The 19,791-nt window shown below is 46.0% G+C and overlaps 1 long non-coding RNA gene across 3 annotated transcripts in view; it reads right to left on the reverse strand.

Moving 5' to 3' along the window:
- Positions 1 to 19,791, reverse strand: part of LOC148777305 (uncharacterized) — an 86,184-nt gene that overhangs the window by 18,594 nt on the left and 47,799 nt on the right. For all 3 annotated transcript variants that reach the window (XR_016037761.1, XR_016037759.1, XR_016037758.1), the window contains one exon: positions 1,115 to 1,208. This is a non-coding gene — a long non-coding RNA (uncharacterized LOC148777305). The remainder of the gene's footprint in view (positions 1 to 1,114; positions 1,209 to 19,791) is intronic.

Raw genomic sequence — 19,791 nt, forward strand, 5'->3', positions numbered from 1 at the left:
GAAGTGCTGAAGGACCACTTGATGGGAATGTTTTGGTTGGAATCTTGTTATAAAATGCGGAGAGTTGGATGTGGTGAATTTTTTATTCCCTTCCAACTGAAGAACCTATGATACCATGACATAAAATACGCATTATCATCTTATATGAGAGCACACTGAAAGCAGGTTTATGCTGTATTTTAGCACAGTCCACAGGACATACAGTTAATGTATATGGAAACATGAATGCGTTGCATTGAATGATTTCTGATACCCTTTATAGCACAAAGATGGGAGTTTGTGAATTAACTATATTAGAATTCTCTAGAGAAACAGAACCAATAAGACACATATCTGTAAGTCTATAGCTAGATATGGATATCCTAGTGTCTATCTATATATAAATGTGCAAGGAGATGTATCATGAGGAATTGGCTAACATGTTTATGGAGGCCGACAAGTCCCATGATCTGTCACCTGCAAGCTGAAGACCCAGGAAAGCGGGTGGTATTTCTCAATCTGGGTCATGGATGCTGTAAATCCCAAGGGCAGGAGAAGATCACGTCCCAGCTGATGGAGGCAGACAGGAGAAACAGAAGGGCCAATTTCTCCTTCCTCCACTGTGTGTCCTACTCAAATCCTCAATGATTGCACGATGACTACCCACTTTGGGGAGGACAACCTACTTTACAGAGTCCACCAACTTCAATTCTAAGCCCGTCCAGCAACACTCTCACAGACACAGCCAGGAGCAGTGTAAACCTGGGCACCTCTGTCACAGGCGACACATAAATTAACCATCACGTGAATGTACACCAGCTTAAGACAACAATGTACGTGGAACCCATGACTTCTTTCCTCAGGAATATATTTCACTGAACCAACGGTTTCCCTCCCGGCTCCTGGCTTGCAGTCTGTGCTCTTTGAATCTGAGATTTAGTAGCACTCGAGTGACGGGGTGGTCACAGTTACTGCTATTTCACCGTTGACTTGCCTGATCTTCAGCACTGAGTTGTCCCTGAGTAGAACTGCTGACCACCTCGGTCACCCACTGCTGTACACTCCTGAGGAAAGATGTCCCCCATTTCAGCCAACACCAGTCTCCCCTGAACACCGGCTCCTTGTCATGCCTTACCTTGTACACTTTCACAGGCGGGTGATCCCTTCCACACTCCTGCACGGGGTTCTGCTCATCTGTCTGACAGACATCACTGGAAGAGTACACATCCCTGTTTTAACACAAATCAATTTTACACTCTGATCCGAGTTTGGTGGCACACAAGTAAAAGGCAGCAGAACTGCTATTCTAAATGTTTCTGTGCTGCTGAACATCTGATATTCAGCAATAAAATAGACCAGGTCATACTTTAATCTTCAATGCTCAAGTCTACCTATAACCTTTAGTTGAATCTTTCTGAGATTCTGTATGTTTTGTAAGAAGTCAGGCTGTTCCATGTATCCAGCATGATTTTCAGAAACTGCTGAACATCAAGGAGGGCTGGCAGAGGCAGGGGAGGGCAGCTTCCGAGGATGGGTACCTTCATAAAACAGCCTATGACCATAAAGTGAGCATTCAATTACAGTCAAACACCTTAGAGATGACTTAACATGTGCAACCATTTTCCTGATTCAGGTTCAGCTTTCCTCTTGAACTTCAGCTTTTAAGCATCCTTAAAAGAGTTCTGGGCTCTGCCTGGGCCACATATCTACGTGCACACAGCCACACAAGCACTGTCCTGCACAGCTCCAGGGGTGGAGGGAGCAGAGATGCTGATGGAAAATGGAGCTCTGCTCACTAACTCTTACTAGCTACCTCTCATCATAAAATTTAGTCTCTCTCATATGCAGACCAGAGTCTGTCTAGTTGGCTTCAACACATTGTAGGTTCAACTGAGACTTTTACAGGGAGATAAACTCTTAATGATTTTTCATTCCACGTCTCCCACTTCCTCCCAACAAGTTCTCCTCCCCCGACCCTAAAGAATGCTGACCTCCACTTTTACACGGAGCTCAGTGGGGCTCGGCGAGTCTTCGCAGCAGCTTTGATTTTAATTCAAGTGATGAGAGCACTGAGGACTTCTCAGGAGGATATCTTGCAAACTTCAAATTGCTATTGCCTTTTTGGGACATTAAAGAAAGTTTCTCGTGCCCCTAGGCTTCCCAGAGGACACTTCCAAACACCAAATTTGCTTTGACTTGAAGGAAGATGACATGTGTATGCTCAATAGAATGGTAAGGAGGAGGGAGGAATAAAGATGTAGCCGCGTTACAAACTCACTCACACTCCACTCAGATGCGCGATATCAAATGGTCTCTCTACTTCCCAAAGCTGGTCTGATCTTCCTCTGACAACCACCCCTCCCCACCACTTGCCAATTAACAATGAGTCTCTTCCAATTTAAATTTCCTCATTTTCATTTAAATATTTTATTTATTAGAAATTCAACTCCTTTCTAGGGTTGGTTTAAATTTTCCCTTTACATACAGAGTCTGTATGTAAAAGGACTGTATATAAGAGGACTTCTTGTCTTCTCTCCCACTCTTTCTCCATCTCAAGGTGGTTTAAGGGGTGGCTAAAGAGGTTTCTATGTAATTTGGTGGGAGGGGAGAGAGGGGACCAGGTGGGATCCTCTAGACTCTTGCTGGTCTTTGTTGTAAAGTGGCAGGGTTGGCCTGCTCCCTATACTGGGATCAGTGTCTACCTGGCCTTTTGGGGTGATGGAACAGTACCCACTTCCGGCCATTCTTCCTGCTCTCAGGGCCTGTTATGGCCTTTTCATGCTGATCCTTGCTTTCATCCCTCCCACCTTCTCGTCACTATACCCTGGATCCTCCACGTGACAACCGAGGGCACGAGGAACCTGAAGCATCACCTGAGGCTCACAGGCCTGGTTCCCTTCTGCTTCCATCGTGTCTCATGGTCTTGTATCCTGCTGGAGGTGACCATACAGGGGACTTCTTGAGGCTCACAGCCACCCCGAAGAATCCCCCAAGAAACATGACAAGAAGTGAGTGACAGTCCTCCAGATGTTCTCAGCCTTTCCCTCGGTCTTTCTACCAAGGCCCCCCAGGTCCAAGACTTAGGACTGGAGAGAAGAGTCCAGGACACCGCTGGTTCCCATGTCTGTCTGCCTCCTTTGCCTTCTTTTTCCGACCTCTCTGGCTCAGAGCAGCCAGCTTCCCACTCCCCCACTGCTCATCACGATGGAGTGGAGTAAATCTCTTTAGGGCCTATTCCACCAGGCCTGACTCTTGATATACTAATGGCAGCTAAAGGAATTTAGAAAATCTCTTTCCTTCTCAACAATGCCTGGCTTTGAGGATGATTTTCTTGCTTAAGAGGTCAAGAAAGTCAGCTTTGAGATTCAAACTGATCAATGGTCTCTTTGTTCTAGGCAGTATCCCTGGGGCCAGAAGCCCCAAGCCTCAGCCTTGGAGGTGGAAGACGGCAGGGAAAGGTGATTTAAGAGAAAACCCAAAAGTTAGAAGAGCGTAATATTTGCAAAATATTATCCCTGCTACAGAAATACGATTTTGAGCTTTCAGGGAGCATAGTTACACACTTCCCTTTTAGGAAATGTCCATTTATACAATTTTCCTGTTTGAAACATCCATAATTTTCGACTTCCTTCCTAAAACACTTTCCCTAGAGTCATATGTACTCTGAAAAACTGTCTTTGAAGGATTTTATTTCACATGCTTTCTATACTTTCCTGGTTAACAAACAACACTGAATCATCAGTGTTATCTGTCTGTCTGCTCCCTCCCTATAACCCTAGATTTTTCTCCCCATGCTTAGCATGCCCCTCCCTCTGGGAAACTCATAAGTTACAATAGCCTTGTGCAGAATGGAATTACAATCCTCATGACTGGAAGGAAGTAGGATGATTTGGTATCAATATACTGGGTGGTGGCTGTGCTTATTACTAAGAAAGAACAGTCAACTTGGTTTTCATTAGGGGAATAAATTCTAGTTCTTCTTTGCATATCGTCTCCACAGTAATGGCCATGACCCCAAAGAAAATGGACATGGTGCAGAAAAGAGTACGTTTTCCTCATGCTTGTCAAAGCCTGTCAATGTTCCCCCATGGACTGCAGTATAATTCTCCTAATGCAATTAAGCAACACCTTCTTTTTTCATGGAAAAGCAGTCACAAATGTCAGTCTGGCTTGTGGTCACCAGGCTGGGAAGCATTTTGTTATGGAACCTGAAACCTGGCCTGATTATAGGTTTTGCAACAAAACCCCAAAGTTCACATGAACTCTTCAACTGGTGGGTTTGGCTGGGGAATCATTACAGAATCACTGGGGTTTCTAGATGGCAGATTTTGACTCAGTGGTGCTCAGGATCTGGTGTCTTGTCAGCCTTCTCTAACCTTCTGGGCAGCACTCTCAACTCCATTCTTTGGATGTGACAGGCAGTCACTTTTCCTCCACAAAACTCTGGATAGGATGCAGTCTCCATGAAAGGCTTCAAGGTGAGAGCAGCTGGTGTCTGCTGATCAACCAAACACCAGCTCTGCTCCCTGGCTCCTCCCAGACTGGCTCTATGTAGGTCACAACGACAGTCTTGCACTTCCCTGGGAGCGTACATGTGATAATGGTGGTTGCACAACCCTTCTTATCAAGTTACGCACTATAGTTATGAGAATGGAACTTGTCTTAGGAATGTGTAGCACTGAATAGTGCCAGCTAAAGTACTTCCCTTCCAAGACCACCTATATTTGGGGGGCCAGTGCCAAATGAAAATGCAGGGTCCCGTGCTTAAAAAGCAGGAAACAATGCTATTAAAGGTAAAGAGAAATTAAAATCTTAAATTATTAGCATACCTTTTACCATTTAACTTTATGTCATGGAATTTTAAATGTAAAAATAATAGCATCTAACTCACGAGGAATCATCAAAATGACACATTCCTATTTCAGAGTTCACACATGTAGTTCATTGTTGCTAGAATAGTAGAAACATGACACAAATTTCATTTGCTTGATCTGTGTGCGTTCTAGCAACACCCTGCATCTGGCTCACTGCTGAGTGCGGAAGACAGAAGAAAAGCAAGTGTGGACTGACTTCTCTCTCTCTCCTTCTAAGGCATCATTCTCAGTGTATGGGAAGCAGCAAGAGAAAGAAAGGATATGATAGGGTTCACTGATTGTTTGTTTCTCAGAATGCCGTTCTTCCCTTCCTGTAGAAGTAAGTTCTGGTTCAAATGAAAATGATGCAGGTCCTTAGGGCTGTCAGCACCCTCGTTTACTCAGCCGTAGACATAACACGTTGACCCTGTACTCACTTGGCGTCTCCCTGACCCTCACACAGCATGGCGCCTCTGAAATTCTATGCCACAGGGCATCCCAAATGCTACATGTAAATAGGACTGGCAGATAGATCATGCGCTTCTCCTCACGTACCTGCTCTATTGTCCTGTCAGACTTCACGTACGCACTCAAGTTCAGAGACAAAATTGCTAGGAATCCCACAGTGGGGACTGTAGAGCATTAAGCCCAGCACTCGGTCCCCCTGAGCATGGGGACCTGTGTACCCGCATTCCCATGCATCTGCTCTGTAGCTCTGTCCCTGGCCTAGATTCATATCATGGTCTTACCACATTTCCACATTTTCACCAGGATATTAGCTAACCTCCTGGTACATCAGTTTTCTTACTGGTAAAATAGGAACACAATAGTGCTTATTTTCAGTGTTGTTAGAAAGCATTTGATCAGTGCTATGTAATACTCCTTCTACTTCCTCCAAACCTCTCAAACATCAGAGATAACATATATGCCTTTCTACTAGTATTCCATCCCAGCTGACCACTGGCAGGAGTGTTAACAACTACATTGCCTATAGACCCTTTAAAGAGAAGGAGTCTATCTTGCAAACTACCACATTCCCAGTGCACAGGCCCTGGCAAACAGCTGGTGCTCAATAGTGGATGCAGAGCTGCATCAGCTGACAGGCTGGTGATGTTTGTGGTGAACAAAGCTGAGATTGTCTTTGTCCCCACAAAGTTTATAGTTTAGGTGGTGACACAGACCTTAATCTAAGCAGTAATGATGACCTGTGACCATGAAGACATATTACAGGGAGCCCTAAGGACACACAGTGAGAAATCTGGACTTGGTCTAAGAGGGCAGGGGAGGTGCTCAGTCGTGTCCCAGTCTTTGAGACCCCAGCTGGTTTCAGAATGCTGAGATCTTTAAGGAGCACTGGGAGAAACCCACTCAGTGAATCCAGGGTTCTTTCCTGTTCTGTGAGGACCACTTTATCCCAGGACTAGTAAGGAGAAATGAACATTTTATCTCAAGAATTAGCAATGGCCAGAACAGGTCAGCAGAGAGATGGTAAGTGCATTCTTGATTCTTCAGATCTAGCTGTTATTTCCTGTTTTCTAGAGTGTATAAGGTTGTACACATTTGTAAGGGACCCAACACTGCCTGCAGGGTCCCAGAGTGATCAGATCAGGAGATGAGGGCTTCTTAATAACACCCTGGGGAGAGAGTCTACTATATCTGCTTTCAGAAAGGTTGTAGCTAGATTTGCAGCTAGCCCTAATGATAGTGGAAGCCAAAAGCTCTTTCTCAGTTCAGTTCAGTTGGTCACTTGTGTCCAACTCTCTGCGACCCCATGAATCGCAGCACGCCAGGCCTCACTGTACATCACCAACTCCCGGAGTTCACTCAAACTCATGTCCATCTAGTCAGTGATGCCATCCAGCCATCTCATCCTCTGTTGTCCCCTTCTCCTCCTGCCCCCAATCCCTCCCAGCATCAGGGCCTTTTCCAATGAGTCAACTCTTTGCATGAGGTGGCCAAAGTATTGGAGTTTCAGTTTTAGCATCAGTCCTTCCAGTGAACACCCAGGGATGATCTCCTTTAGGATGGACTGGTTAGACCTCCTTGCAGTCCAAGGGACTCTCAAGAGTCTTCTACAACACTACAGATCAAAAGCGTCAATTCTCCGGCAATCAGCTTTCTTCACACTCCAACTCTCACAATCATGCATGACCACTGGAAAAACCATAGCCTTGACTAGACGGACCTTGGTTGGCAAAGTAATATCTCTGCTTTTTAATATGCTATGTAGGTTGGTCATAACTTTCCTTCCAAAGAGTAAGCGTCTTTTCATTTCATGGCTGCAATCAGCATCCGCAGTGATTTTGGAGCCCAAAAAAATAAAGTCTGACACTGTTTCCACTGTTTCCCCATCTATTTCCCATGAAGTCATGGGACCAGATGCCATGATCTTTGTTTTCTGAATGTTGAGCTTTAAGTCAACTTTTTCACTCTCCTCTTTCATTTTCATCAAGAGGCTTTTTAGTTCCTCTTCACTTTCTGCCAGAAGGGTGGTGTCATCTGCATATCTGAGGTTATTGATATTTCTCCCGGCAATCTTGATTCCGGCAATCTTCTTCCAGGCCAGCGTTCCTCATGATGTACTCTGCATATAAGTTAAATAAGCAGGGTGACAATATACAACCTTGACATACTCCTTTCCCTATTTGGAACCAGTCTGTTGTTCCATGGCCAGTTCTAACTGTTGCTTCCTGAGCTGCATATAGGTTTCTCAAGAGGCAGGTCAGGTGGTCTGGTATTCCCATCTCTTTCAGAATTTTCCACAGTTTATTGTGATCCACACAGTCAAAGGCTTTGTCATAGTCAATGAAGCAGAAATAGATGTTTTTCTGGAACTCTCTTGCTTTTCCCATGATCCAGCAGATGTTGGCAATTTGATCTCCGGTTTCTCTGTCTTTTTTAAAACCAGCTTGAACATCTGGGAAGTTCATGATTCACGTATTGTTGAAGACTGGCTTGGAGAATTTTGAGCATGAGTTTACTAGTGTGTGCTGCTGCTGCTGCTAAGTCGCTTCAGTCGTGTCCGACTCTGTGTGACCCCATAGATGGCAGCCCACCAGGCTCCCCCGTCCCTGGGATTCTCCAGGCAAGAACACTGGAGTGGGTTGCCATTTCCTTCTCCAATTAGCATGTGAGATGAGTGCAATCGTGTGGTATTTGTGCATTCTTTGGCATTGCCTTTCTTTGGGATTAGAATGAAAGCTGACCTTTTCCAGTCCTGTGGCCACTGCTGAGTTTTCCAAATTTGCTGGCATATTGAGTGCAGCACTTTCACAGCATCATCTTTCAGGATTTGAAATAGTTCAACTGGAATTCCTTTCCAGCTAGTAGCTTTTCAGTGACAGTCCCTGCAGTAATCTCAGGCTTTTTAAGTGAGAGCCAAAAGTGCTGCAAAAATCCCTGGCTGAGTATAAAGGACACAGCTTTTACAGTTGTAAAAAACACAAAAACTGCCCTATAGTCCACTGCTTTCTAGAAGCAAGAGATCCTTACATTTCCTTCTGCCTTACGGTGTGCTGGGGTCTACCTCATCCTATTCTGCAAGATGAATATTACTTTTGTTGTTGTTCAGTCACTCAATCATGTCTGACTATTTGTGACCCCACAGACTGCAGCACGCCAGGCTTCCCTGTCCTTCACCATCTCCCAGAGCTTGCTCAAACTTACAGCAATTGAGTCGGTGATGCCATCCAACCACCTCATCCTCTGTCGTCCCCTTTTCCTCCTGCCTTCAATCTTTCGCAGCATCAGGTACTTTTCTAATGAGTCAGCTCTTCTAGTCAGGTGGCCAAAGTATCGGAGCTATTTGTCACTTCCACTGGATAAACATAAGGGATTTGATTTAGGTTATACCTGAATGGCCTAGTGATTTTCCCTACTTTCTTCATCTTAAGGCTGAATTTTGCAACAAGGAGTCCATGATCTGATCCACAGTCAACTTCCAGTCTTGTTTTTGATGCCCCTCATCCAAGCGCAAAGGAGAAGCACCAAAGACAGCAGGAGGGGTGCGATTGTGTTTAGACTCAAACCTTGTACCTGCTAGAGATGCTTGGAGGGTGCAAACAAAACCTTGTGTGCACTAGGGCCCAGGGAAAGGATCAGTGACCTCCACAAGAGACTGACAGACCTGCCTTTGAGTGTTTGAGTGTCTCCTGCAGAGGCACGGGTCAGCAATAGCCAGCCGCGGAGACAGGGGCTCTGGCTGCAGCAGACCTTGGAGGCGCAGCATGTGGCCTAAGTCCTCTTGGAGGAGGTCGGCATTAGCCCCACCTAAGAGCCGCCAAGCGGACAACCCACAAACTGGAGAACAATTATACCAAAGAAGTTCTTGCGCTGTTGCAAAAGTTCTAGAGCCCACAACAGATTCCCCAACCTGGGGATCTGGCAAAGGAACTGAAAACCCCCAGGGAATTTGACTTTGAAAGCCAGTGGGATTTGATTACAGAACTTCCAGAGGACTGGGAAACAGACTCTGGGAGGGCACAATGAAACTTGTTCACATCAGGACCCAGGAGAAAGGAGCAGTGACCGCTCAAGAAATTGAGCCAGACTTGCCTGTGAGTACTCTGGAGTCTGGCGGAGGTGTGGGTTGACAGTGGCCTGCTGTGGGGTCAGGGCTCTGACTACAACAGACCTGGGAGCCCCTGAATGTTGGCGTAAGTCCTTTCGAAGGAGGTTGCCCTACCATAGTTTGGCCTCAGGCCAGACTACAGGGAGGGAACACAGCCCCACCCATCAGCAGAAAATTGGATTAAAAATTTACCAGGCATGACCTTGCCCACGGAGCAAGACCCAGGTTTCCCCACAGCCAGTCCCTCCCATCAGGAAGCTTCCACAAGTCTCTTATCCTTATCCATCAGAGGGCAGACAGAATGAAAACCACAATCACAGAAAACTAACCAAACTGATCACATGGATCACAGCCTTGTCTAACTCAGTGACTATTACTAACCCTATTTATTTTTTCAGATGAGGAAGCTGAGGTTCGTGGGGTCACATTAATTATTATCCAACTTCTCATTGCTGCTGCTGCTGCTAAGTCACTTCAGTTGTGTCCGACTCTGTGTGACCCCATAGACGGAAGCCCACCAGGCTCCCCCGTCCCTGGGATTCTCCAGGCAAGAACACTGGAGTGGGTTGCCATTTCTCACTGCTAGTCAGTAGCAAATGCATGCATTGTGTAACTGTATTCTAATCACTAAAATTTTAGACAAGCTGACATGGTGCTGCCTTCAGTCTTTTCCATTACACTATTCTTCCAGTTACTCAGAATAAGAGCCTTGAAAACACCAGTGATCTCTTTTTCTCTCAAATTCTACATCTATCATCAATAAATATAGTAACAGCCACCATTTATATACATGTAAATGACATTCATACATCAATTATTATCAGAACTATTTCACCACATACTCACAAACCCCCACAAGGAAGGTGTTATTATAAATCCCATTTTTCTGAGAAAGACACTAATGCGCAGAGAAGTTAAGTAATTTGTCCAAGTTCCCATGGCTGGTGTGTGGCAGGGCAAGAATTTGAACCCAGAAAGTTTGGATCCAGAGTATATGCTTTTAAATCATTACATTTTCAGTACATCTAATTGATTCTACCTCCAAAACCCACCTTGAATTCCTTTTCTCTAACCAACAGCTGCCACCCTAGTTCAAACCACCTTTCTTGTGCCTGGACTTCAGTCTGGACTGTAGCCAAAGTTTTAAAAATAGTCTTTCTTTTTCTATTCTATAATTCGCTACAATTCCTTCTTCATAAAGAATTCAGAGAGGGCTTTTAAAATACAAATCAGATCATAAATCACTTCCAACCCAGAAACCTGCAGATTCCTCCCCTGCAAGGCTCTCCATGACCTGTGGCCTGCTTCCCTGTTTGACCTCACACCGTGTTTCCTCTCATTCACTAACCTCCAACTCCACTGGCCGTTTTGCAATCCTTGAATACACCAATTCCTGCCACAGGGCCTTTGCACATGCCAATATGATTTTGTCCCAGACCTTTACACAGCTCAGTCTCTGATTTTTTTCCCATGTCTTTGCTCAAATGTAACCGCCATGAAAATTTCTCCCCTGACCACTCTGTAATAAGCAAAATTCTAAGATGGCCTCCAAGATCTTCTCCCTGGGAAAATGTCCCTGTGCACTGGGAACTTGTACTTTAATAGGATATAACTGTGATGATTAGGTTACTAATCATCTGACTTTGAGTTAATCAAGTGGAGATTATCCTGGGTGGATCTGAACTAACCAGACAGTAGTCACAGGCCTTCTCCTTTTGCCTTCATGATTTCTACAGCTGCAAGGAATTAAATTCTGCCAACAAACACAGGACCTTGGAAGAGGACCCCGGAAGAGGACCCCAAGCCTCAGATGTAACCCAGCCCTGGCTGACCCTTTGCCTATAGCCTTGAGACCTAGGCAGAGAACCCAGCTAACCCTGCCTTGATTCCTGACCATGGAAAATATGAGATGATATATTTGTGTTGCTTCAGGCCACGGAGGTCATGGTAATTTGTTAGGCAGCAGTGGAAAATGAACACAATGCCTAAGATACCCTCTCCACCACTGTTCTCTTTTTCCTGCATTATTTGTCTTCATAGTATTTTTTTTTTTTTTTTGCTGCTGAAATTACATTACACAATTATTTACTTGGCTAATACGACTGTCCCACTGGAATATCATCTCCACAAGGGAAGGGACATTAGCTTGTTTGCTGAATTCCCAGCTTCTTAGAGCAGTGCCTGACACACAGTAGGTACTCAGTAAAATGTATTGAATGAAGGCTAAATACACATACATACATTCACTGTTAACATAATTTTTAAAATGATTCTTAGGTATACTTCAGTTTAAGAACACTGGACATAGGGAATCTCAATTTATGTATTAAAAAAAGTTTAGTATTGATCTTTTTATTTTCTAAAAGAACATAAAAAAAGTGAAAGTGTTGTTAGCTGCTCAGTTGTGTCTGACTCTTTGTGACCCCATGGACTGTAGCCCACCAGGCTCCTCTGTCCATGGAATTCTCCCAGCAAGATTACTAAAGTTTGAGAAAACTTACAAAAATGCCACTTAGGTGCAACTTTTTAGGAGTAAACATACTGCATAAAGTAAGGTAAACCCAGCTGTCTGTCTCATTACTGTATTAAAACAAATGTTAATATATTTTAACATATAGGATCAGAAAGACAGGCAACCTTGACAATATGCACTTGTTGAAAGGCATCTCAGAAAAGTGTATTGAATGGATGGCATATGATCAAAAGACTACCAACACAATTTAATGACTGTCGGTAATAAATTTACTTTAAAAATATTCTAATGCTAGCAGTGCCCAGAACAATTTAATGGATTATTTAAAATTGTTATAATGGTGAACTGCTTTATGAATTAAAAATTAATAGCCAAATGAAAGTGGACAAAACAAACTTGCTAGTACTCGGTACTCTCCCCTATTGTTCATTTGTGATGACAGATGATGACACACTGAGATACGTTTTCACTCATTTTTTGAGGGAGGGATTTCACCATTTAAAAAAAACAGAGACAAGAGATATTTGCTACTCTGAGGACAAGATGTTTCCCTTGAGGTGGGGCTGAGGCGTGCTCTTCGTGCGGGCTGTCTGCTACCTAGGTGTCTCTTGGCATCGATGCTGTTGGTTTGGGGTGGGTGGTTTCGGGTGGGTGACTCCAAACAGGCCACCCAGCCACATCCTCTTTGCCTCCTGCAGCATAACAATAGCAATGCTGTGAATGTAGAGGTTTGTTTTTGAAATCCTGAGCCATTTCTCACTCCTGAGGGGGAGTTTACCAAAGCACAGGTTCTGAGATCTTGGTTACATCTGACGTCTGATTGACTTCACGGGGCTGCCCTGTTTGACCAGCAGTCATGGGTGTTTTTCACACCTCCAGTAGGGGGCGCCTTGGGTCAGAAAGTGAGAGGCAGTCCTGGAGCCAGAGAGCATTCATGGAACCCTGACTGTGAACCCTGTTGGTGCTAAGTCACTTCAGTGGTGTCAGACTCTTTGCGACCCTATGGACTGTAGCCCACCAGACTCCTCTATCCATGGGATTCTCCAGGCAAGAATACTGGAGTGGGTGGCCATATTCTCCTTCAGGGGACCTTCCTGACCCAGGGATCAAATCCACCTCTCTTGCATTGGCAGGCAGATTCTTTACCACTGAGCCACCTGGGAAGGTCTGACTGTGCACATTCATCCTATTTCTAAACACGGAATGACATGACTTCTTTTCCTCAGAGAAAAATACCTGATAAAAGAATTGAGTGTCTCGCAAAGTTACTAGTTGAACAGAAAGTGCTGCTCTATCTGAGCAAAAACTGTTCACCCATAGACGAGGGTCCCATTAGTTCTTGTTTGCGTGTTCCCCTTGAGCTCCGAGATATCAGGGCTGGCCCCCTTGGGCTGACTGCACCCCCAGCTTACCACCAGGGTTACCTCCTCCACGGTCCCCCAGCCAGCCTCCCCAGCTCTCCTCACTGGCCTGCTTTAATCTGGGTCCTCATTAGCTCTCCTCAGTATTAACACTAAGTTTATTAACTGGTTTTCTTACTTCGATCTTGTTACTCACATTGCCCTCCCCCCACCCCCACCCGCTGAGGCTCAGTCACACTGAACTTGAAGTTGTCAGAATGTTCCAGGCTGTTTCACGCTAGGGCACATTTGCTCATGGCTGTTCCTCACCTCTTCCCCTTTGCTCCCCTAGAAAACCCTGAGTTAGTTCCAATTCCCCTCTCTGGTAAGCTCCTCTTCAGGCTCAGCTCCTGACTTTGTTTTCAGTCCAGTAGAATGCTGACCCTGGACTAGCGGCTATACCTGGGGCAGGGGGTGAAACAGTGAGCTAGGGAGGTCTGCAGGGTAACCAAGCCTCCCACCATGGTCCTCCTTGGGCTCTGTACAGAGGCTTCCACGGTACTCGGAATGCGTCACTGCCTGTCTGTGTTTACTTCTCTGCCTCCCCTCCTTGGCCATGTGCTTCCTGAGAGCGAGGACAGCTGCTAATTTATTTTGACCTCCTCAGTGCCTGGGACACCAGAGTTTGCAACCATGTGTAAGAATGAATAATAATAATATCGGTATTATTACTATTATTACAAAGGGCTTACCATATGCTAGATTTTGTTCAAAGTGCTTTACATAGAACAACTCACAACAGTTTTAAAGGTACTTATTGTTATGATTATTATTCCTGTTTTTCAAGTAAGGAAACTGAGAACAGAGACGTTAGGTATCTTGAGCTAAGTTACATAGCTGGTAAGTTACAGACAAGTGGCTCCAGAGTCCATCGTCTAAACTGTCCCCAGGTCAGCAATGATGGAAAGAGGGGGGCAGGCAGAACAGGGTAAAGCCAGAAGGCACAAGCTATGTCTTTTAAGCTCAGTTTCACCTTCAAATCTGATGCTGAGGGAGGCACCACGTGCCACAAAGGCTGGTGTGGGGAAACCTGCGGGTCAACCCACCATAATAAAGTCCTGTTTGACTTTTCAAGGAACAGACAATCTCATACAGAAAGGAAGGATGGGCGGTCACCTTGGTCCCTGCTGGCTTCGTTGCCTTCCTCTGAGAGACACCCACAAATTCTGTCACCACGGATCTGAGGTCCACAGTCAAGACTGACACCCTGTTGCCAACCGGAGGACCTGTATTAGAGATTGTGTCAAGGGAGTTTGTGTGGTAACAAAAGTTGCATAAACAGTTCCCAAGAACAGCACTGAGGGAAACAGATTGCCCAGTGCTTCACTCTAGAACCTGCCATGAAGCTAACAGAGCAAAGCTGGCTCCATACTTCTTAGACATACCATCTAAGCCACCAGGGAGGCCCTCAGCTATGTGACTCCCTAAAAACCCGTGTGTCAGCCTTAGCTATGAGAATGAGAATGATCGTGCCTGCTACTTCCTAAGATTGCTATGAAGAATAAACGTGAAACTCAAAGGATGAAAACAGTCTGGCATCAATAAATAGTATTCCTTCTGCTCCCTCAAACTCACACTCCAGGTTTTCTCAGGACTTCCACTGGGCCAGGACAGCAGAGGGTGAGTGGTGACAGGAAAGAAATCGACTTTGGTAAAGAATGAGAGTTCAGATCTACATCTAAGCAAGATGGCCCAGGAACGAGTAGAAGCATCATTCAATTTGGAACAACAGTAATCCTAAGGGCACCTGATGATGTCCGGAAGGACCAAACCCTGCCTTCAAAACCGTGCAGTTGCCTACAGCTTCCCTCTGCTTTCCCTGCAGTTGAGAGGCCCACAGACAAGGTCAGAGGCCACAGCTGGATACCGCTGTTTGTCTGGGCTGCTGTGTGGGAGCCTAAGAGTTGGTTGTCTGCTTTTTGCAACCTTCACTTGGAGCTGCTTCAGCTAAGCATGTGGTCTCCACCCGCTTTGTGAACAGTTCTTGTGCAAGTTCAGAGGCAGCGTATCCCCCACAGTTCCTGGGGCCCTCTGCTCAATGGGCTATAAAACATATTGCTCTCGGCAAGCCCTGGTCATCAGTAATAATGAGACGGCTTTGAAACTGCCACTCTGAAACCCTAAACCAGGCCCAGGCCTGTGTGTTGGGCCAAACGCTTGGGAAAGGTTGGCCAAGGTTCGAAAACTCTAGACTGGGTTTGGAGGGGGCTTCCTCAGCCTGGGTTTCTTCAGAGCCTGAGCCTGTTTCAGCAGATGCTGGTCTGGGTGGTATGAAAACTGGCTGATTTACTGAGTTTGGGCAGAAAACAGGCAAAGCCTGGGGCTGTGAGCAGTTTTCACTTTGAGGTTTTTGGGAAAGTGACTGAAGCCTGAGTTTTACCTCCTGGAGGGAATGCGGGCCCTCTCTCCCCACGTTCATTCCTATAAGGCTCATCTACCTTCACCCACAACCCCAACCTTCCGGGATGCAGGGAGTGAGTGAATGGAGAAACCCCGGGCAGAGTAGCTTTTCAATAACCTGGACATGAAAACCTCACAAGAGAAAGGTTTTCATTTCAGTAGGATGTTTCAAGTCAGGCTCATGACAGTACAGGTCAGTACTCCAAAAGATAGTGTTAGGATTTTTCCAGCTTACTTTGAACAAAAATTTGATAAATCAGATCTGGGTTGAAAACTGCAAATTGGAACACAGGTAGACCTTGTCAACGGTTAGCCTCTGGGTCCCAGCAGTAGGATAAAGGGCTTAGAATAGTCCCATTAGCAAACTCCCTGGAAAGGAACCCATGGCAGCCGCTTCATACCACTCCCCATGTGTGAGAGCGTGCCTAACCTCACAGTCACACGTGGCCAATCAGGGTCCCAAGAGGAAGCAGACTGCACACTTGAGTGACTGTTTTCAAAGGTGTGGGGAGGGGTGCCACCAGGGGAATCTAAAAGGGGTGCTGAGGGGTGCCCAGATTAATAACAACAGAGAGCCAGAAAGGCTAAAGGGGTGAGGGTGGGAGGGAGCCATGATTGGGTGCCTGGTGAGCTCTGGCCTCCGGTAGGGGAAGCAGCTGTTGTCAGAGCAACTTGCACAAAGGCTCTTCTTCGCTTGATCCCCTGCTGGTATTCTGCCAAGCCTGGACCCAGTCAGATGGCAAGAGCCCATAGAAGTCCTCTGCACACGAGTACAGTCTGTAGAGTCCCCCTCCCTGGGTACAAAGCAGGGTGAAGGAGTCCCTGGGCAGTCCTGCCTGATGATAAACTAGAGAGGTCTGATAGCAAGCAGACTCCCGGGCTGCTTCGAGAAGGTTCCAATTCAGGAGACCCACAGTGAGCCCAGAGGAGCTGCACCTTCTGCATTCACTGGGTGGTTCTGCTGCTCAGGAGGAGGGACAGCCCCTTAATTCAGTTATGTTCTTGTAAGCATGCGTCATCACCTGGGTCTCAGTTACAGGTCTCTGCTGAGTCCTGACACCATGCTCAAAGCCAGCAGTGAAGTTTGTTTACCCACTCACCATTTGCTGAGCACCCACTGTGCACCACACACACTGCTAGGTGCTGGGGGTCCAGCGGGGAATAAAAAGATTGCTTCTTCCCTGAACAGGCTTCTCAATGTCTCTCTTACAATCAGGGAAATTCTATATCCTTCATAGCAGAAAGAGAACCTTTCTGTGAGATCATCTGGAATTACTGCGGGAGGGCTTTGAGCCTGTTGCTTAATCTCCGTGTGTTTCAATTTCCTTGTTTGGAATACAGAAATAATAACGGTGCTTTCTCCAAAGGTTATTATGAGGATTGAGTGAAATACTACGTGTCAACCTTAGTTCAGAGCCTTGTACATCATAAGCATTCAATATGACTGTCATCATTATTAACTTTACCATTATTCTTAGTAGGCCTTTGTCAACCATCTCCTACATCCCCTGACTCCAAGAAACACGTGTGAGAAAATTCCAGCTCTGGATCCCCACTTTCACTACTTCTGAATACTTCCCTTCAGAAGAAATCCTGGCCACATCCATAACATGATAGAGTTTAATACCTATACAACCATCCTATTCCTATGTTGACTCCATACATTTTTATAGAGTTTTCAAGTTAAGAATGAGGTTTATAGGAATGCAGGGAATTTGGAAACAGTTCCAGGGTAGTGATACTTAAGAGTTGTAAAACAAGACTGATGGGGAAAGATGAAAGGAAGTACAATTATAACTTGGAGAAGAGATGGCAGAGGGGATGGGGCACTATCCCCTCCCTACAGATAAAAGACAGAATGGGGACTTCCCTGGTGGCTCATTGGTGAAGAATTCACCTGCCAATGCAGGAGACATGGGTTCAATCCCTGGTCCAGGAGGATCCCACATGCTGCGGAGCAACTAAGCCCATGCACCACAACCACTGAGCCTGTGCTCTAGAGCCTGGGAGTTGCAACTACTGAGCCCACGCTATAACTACTGAAGCCTGTGTGCCCTAGAGCCCGTGCTCGGCAACAGGAGAAGCCACCAAGAGAAGCCCACGCTTGCCACGACTAGAGAAAAGCGTGTGCAGTCACAAAGAACCGGCACAGCAATAGATAAACGAGAGTTGTTTTAAAGGCAGGGGGAGAGCAGCAACCGATGCCTCTTTAGAAAAGAGAGGACAAAGGGAAAGCAGAGAAAGCAGCAAGAGGGATTGAGCTTCTCTCTAAGAATCATTTCCTGACAGAGATGGTGAAGAGTTCCAGAGTGGGCTATGAGACCCTCTGTTGGTTCAGTAAGACAAAGGATTTGCGTGGATCTCTGGAAGTCTTCCCCTGATGGAATCACATTCAAATAGACAAAGAGGTGGAAAGGCAGGAGTAGGAGCCTCTCCCGGCTCAGACACTACAATCCAGTGTGATGCCCCTTGGCCTCTGAGGCTTCCAATCTCCTCGTCGGGTGCCAAGGGGAGGTTTGGGACCGTGCCTAATACTCCAGATCCTCTGCGCAAGCCCTGAGGCCCACCTGAAATTTTCCATCACCGTGGGCTCCCCATGTGGTGAACACCTTGCTGGTTGGCACACCTTCTGAAATGCTGAATTCCACTTTGAAGACGAAGAGTCTTTGTTGACTGGTCAGTTGAAAATTCATCATACCCACATATGGAAATTGTGTGGCTCTAGACACTTTTTTGGCTCCAAAACAATTTTACTTTGCAGTATTTCACAGGGTTTTCTACCTCCAGATCAGTTAAAAAAAAAAAAAAAAAGAATAACATGCCACTTCAGGTGGGAAGACCCCCAGGTACCAGCAGCGAGGGCCTCCTGTGGGCCAGTTGTTTCATCAGGTTGCAGGATGAGTCTCTTGCTCTTTTTGTCTTCTGGGGTCTGTACACACACGGCTGGCATAAGGTAAAGAGAGACATGCTTACAGCAAAGCACTAGTGTAGAAGATTAACTATGAATCTGAGGCTTGGTGAAAGGCATGCTTATCTCACGGGTTCTGCACTGACAACCCTGACTGGCCCAGGGCTGTACTTACCCAAATTACCCAGGAAGAAACCTGGCCTAGCTGAAGGTGTAATAGGCAAGAAAAGAAGCAGCAAGTCCTGGGGAAGAGATGAAAAAGGGGATAAATGCCTGGAAGGCTGAGAGACAGACAAAGAAGAGGCAGGAGATCCAAATGGAAGAGGCTCCTCTGCCAACATTAGGGACACAGTTTTGTGGCCTCCCTAAGGACCAAGAACTCAGAACCCCAAATCAAGAGAAACCAGAGAAGGTGAAACTAGCAGTTTGTATGAAGAAATGTTCCTGAACAGTTACTCCCTCTGTGGCATCTATTGCACTCGGAATGTCCAATTTGAACCCATAATAAGATATTCTTTTAGAAATATATTTTGCTTTTTTTTTTTTTGAAAAAGCATTCTTCTAGAGCAGGAGTTGGCAATCTTTTCTGTAAAGAGCCAGACAGTACATATCTCAGGCTTTGAGGGCGTGCTGCAACTACTCAACACAGAGACCATATAAACAAATGGGCGTGGCTGTGTTTCAATAAAACTTAACTGGCAAAACAGGCGGTTGGCTGGATTTGGCTCGCAGGCCACAGATTGCCACCCTCTTCCTAGTTGAGGGCTTCTCAAACCTTAGTGTGCCTGTGGATCACTCAGGGAACCTTGTTAAACTGTAGATCCTGATCCAGGAAGTCTGTGCTGGGGCCTGAGCTTCCTCATCTTGCACATACTCCCAGGTGCTGGCCAGGAGACCACACTTCAGGGAGCAGGAGCCTGGACGTCTGAATGGCAGTGGGAACAGGAACTCGCAGTGACTATGCCTGAGGGAGGTGGCCTGCATGGTGCCCGTGCAGGCTGACAGCAGGGGCCGTGAGACCTGCAATGAGCTTGCCTTTCTGCAAGAAGCACCCTTTCACAGGTCCTGGTGATTATCACCCTTGGGGGGCGCCATTCATGTGCCCAGACATTCCAATTGTCAAGAGGAACTGGGAGTATGGATTTTATATTCTTGGGCTCCAAATTCACTGTGGATGGTGACTGTAACCACGAAATTAAAAGATGTTT

The sequence above is a fragment of the Moschus berezovskii genome, chromosome 7 (genome assembly GCF_049115385.1).
Source record: "Moschus berezovskii isolate FMDL1 chromosome 7, NW_MosBer_1.0, whole genome shotgun sequence".
NCBI classification, from domain to species: Eukaryota; Metazoa; Chordata; class Mammalia; order Artiodactyla; family Moschidae; genus Moschus; species Moschus berezovskii.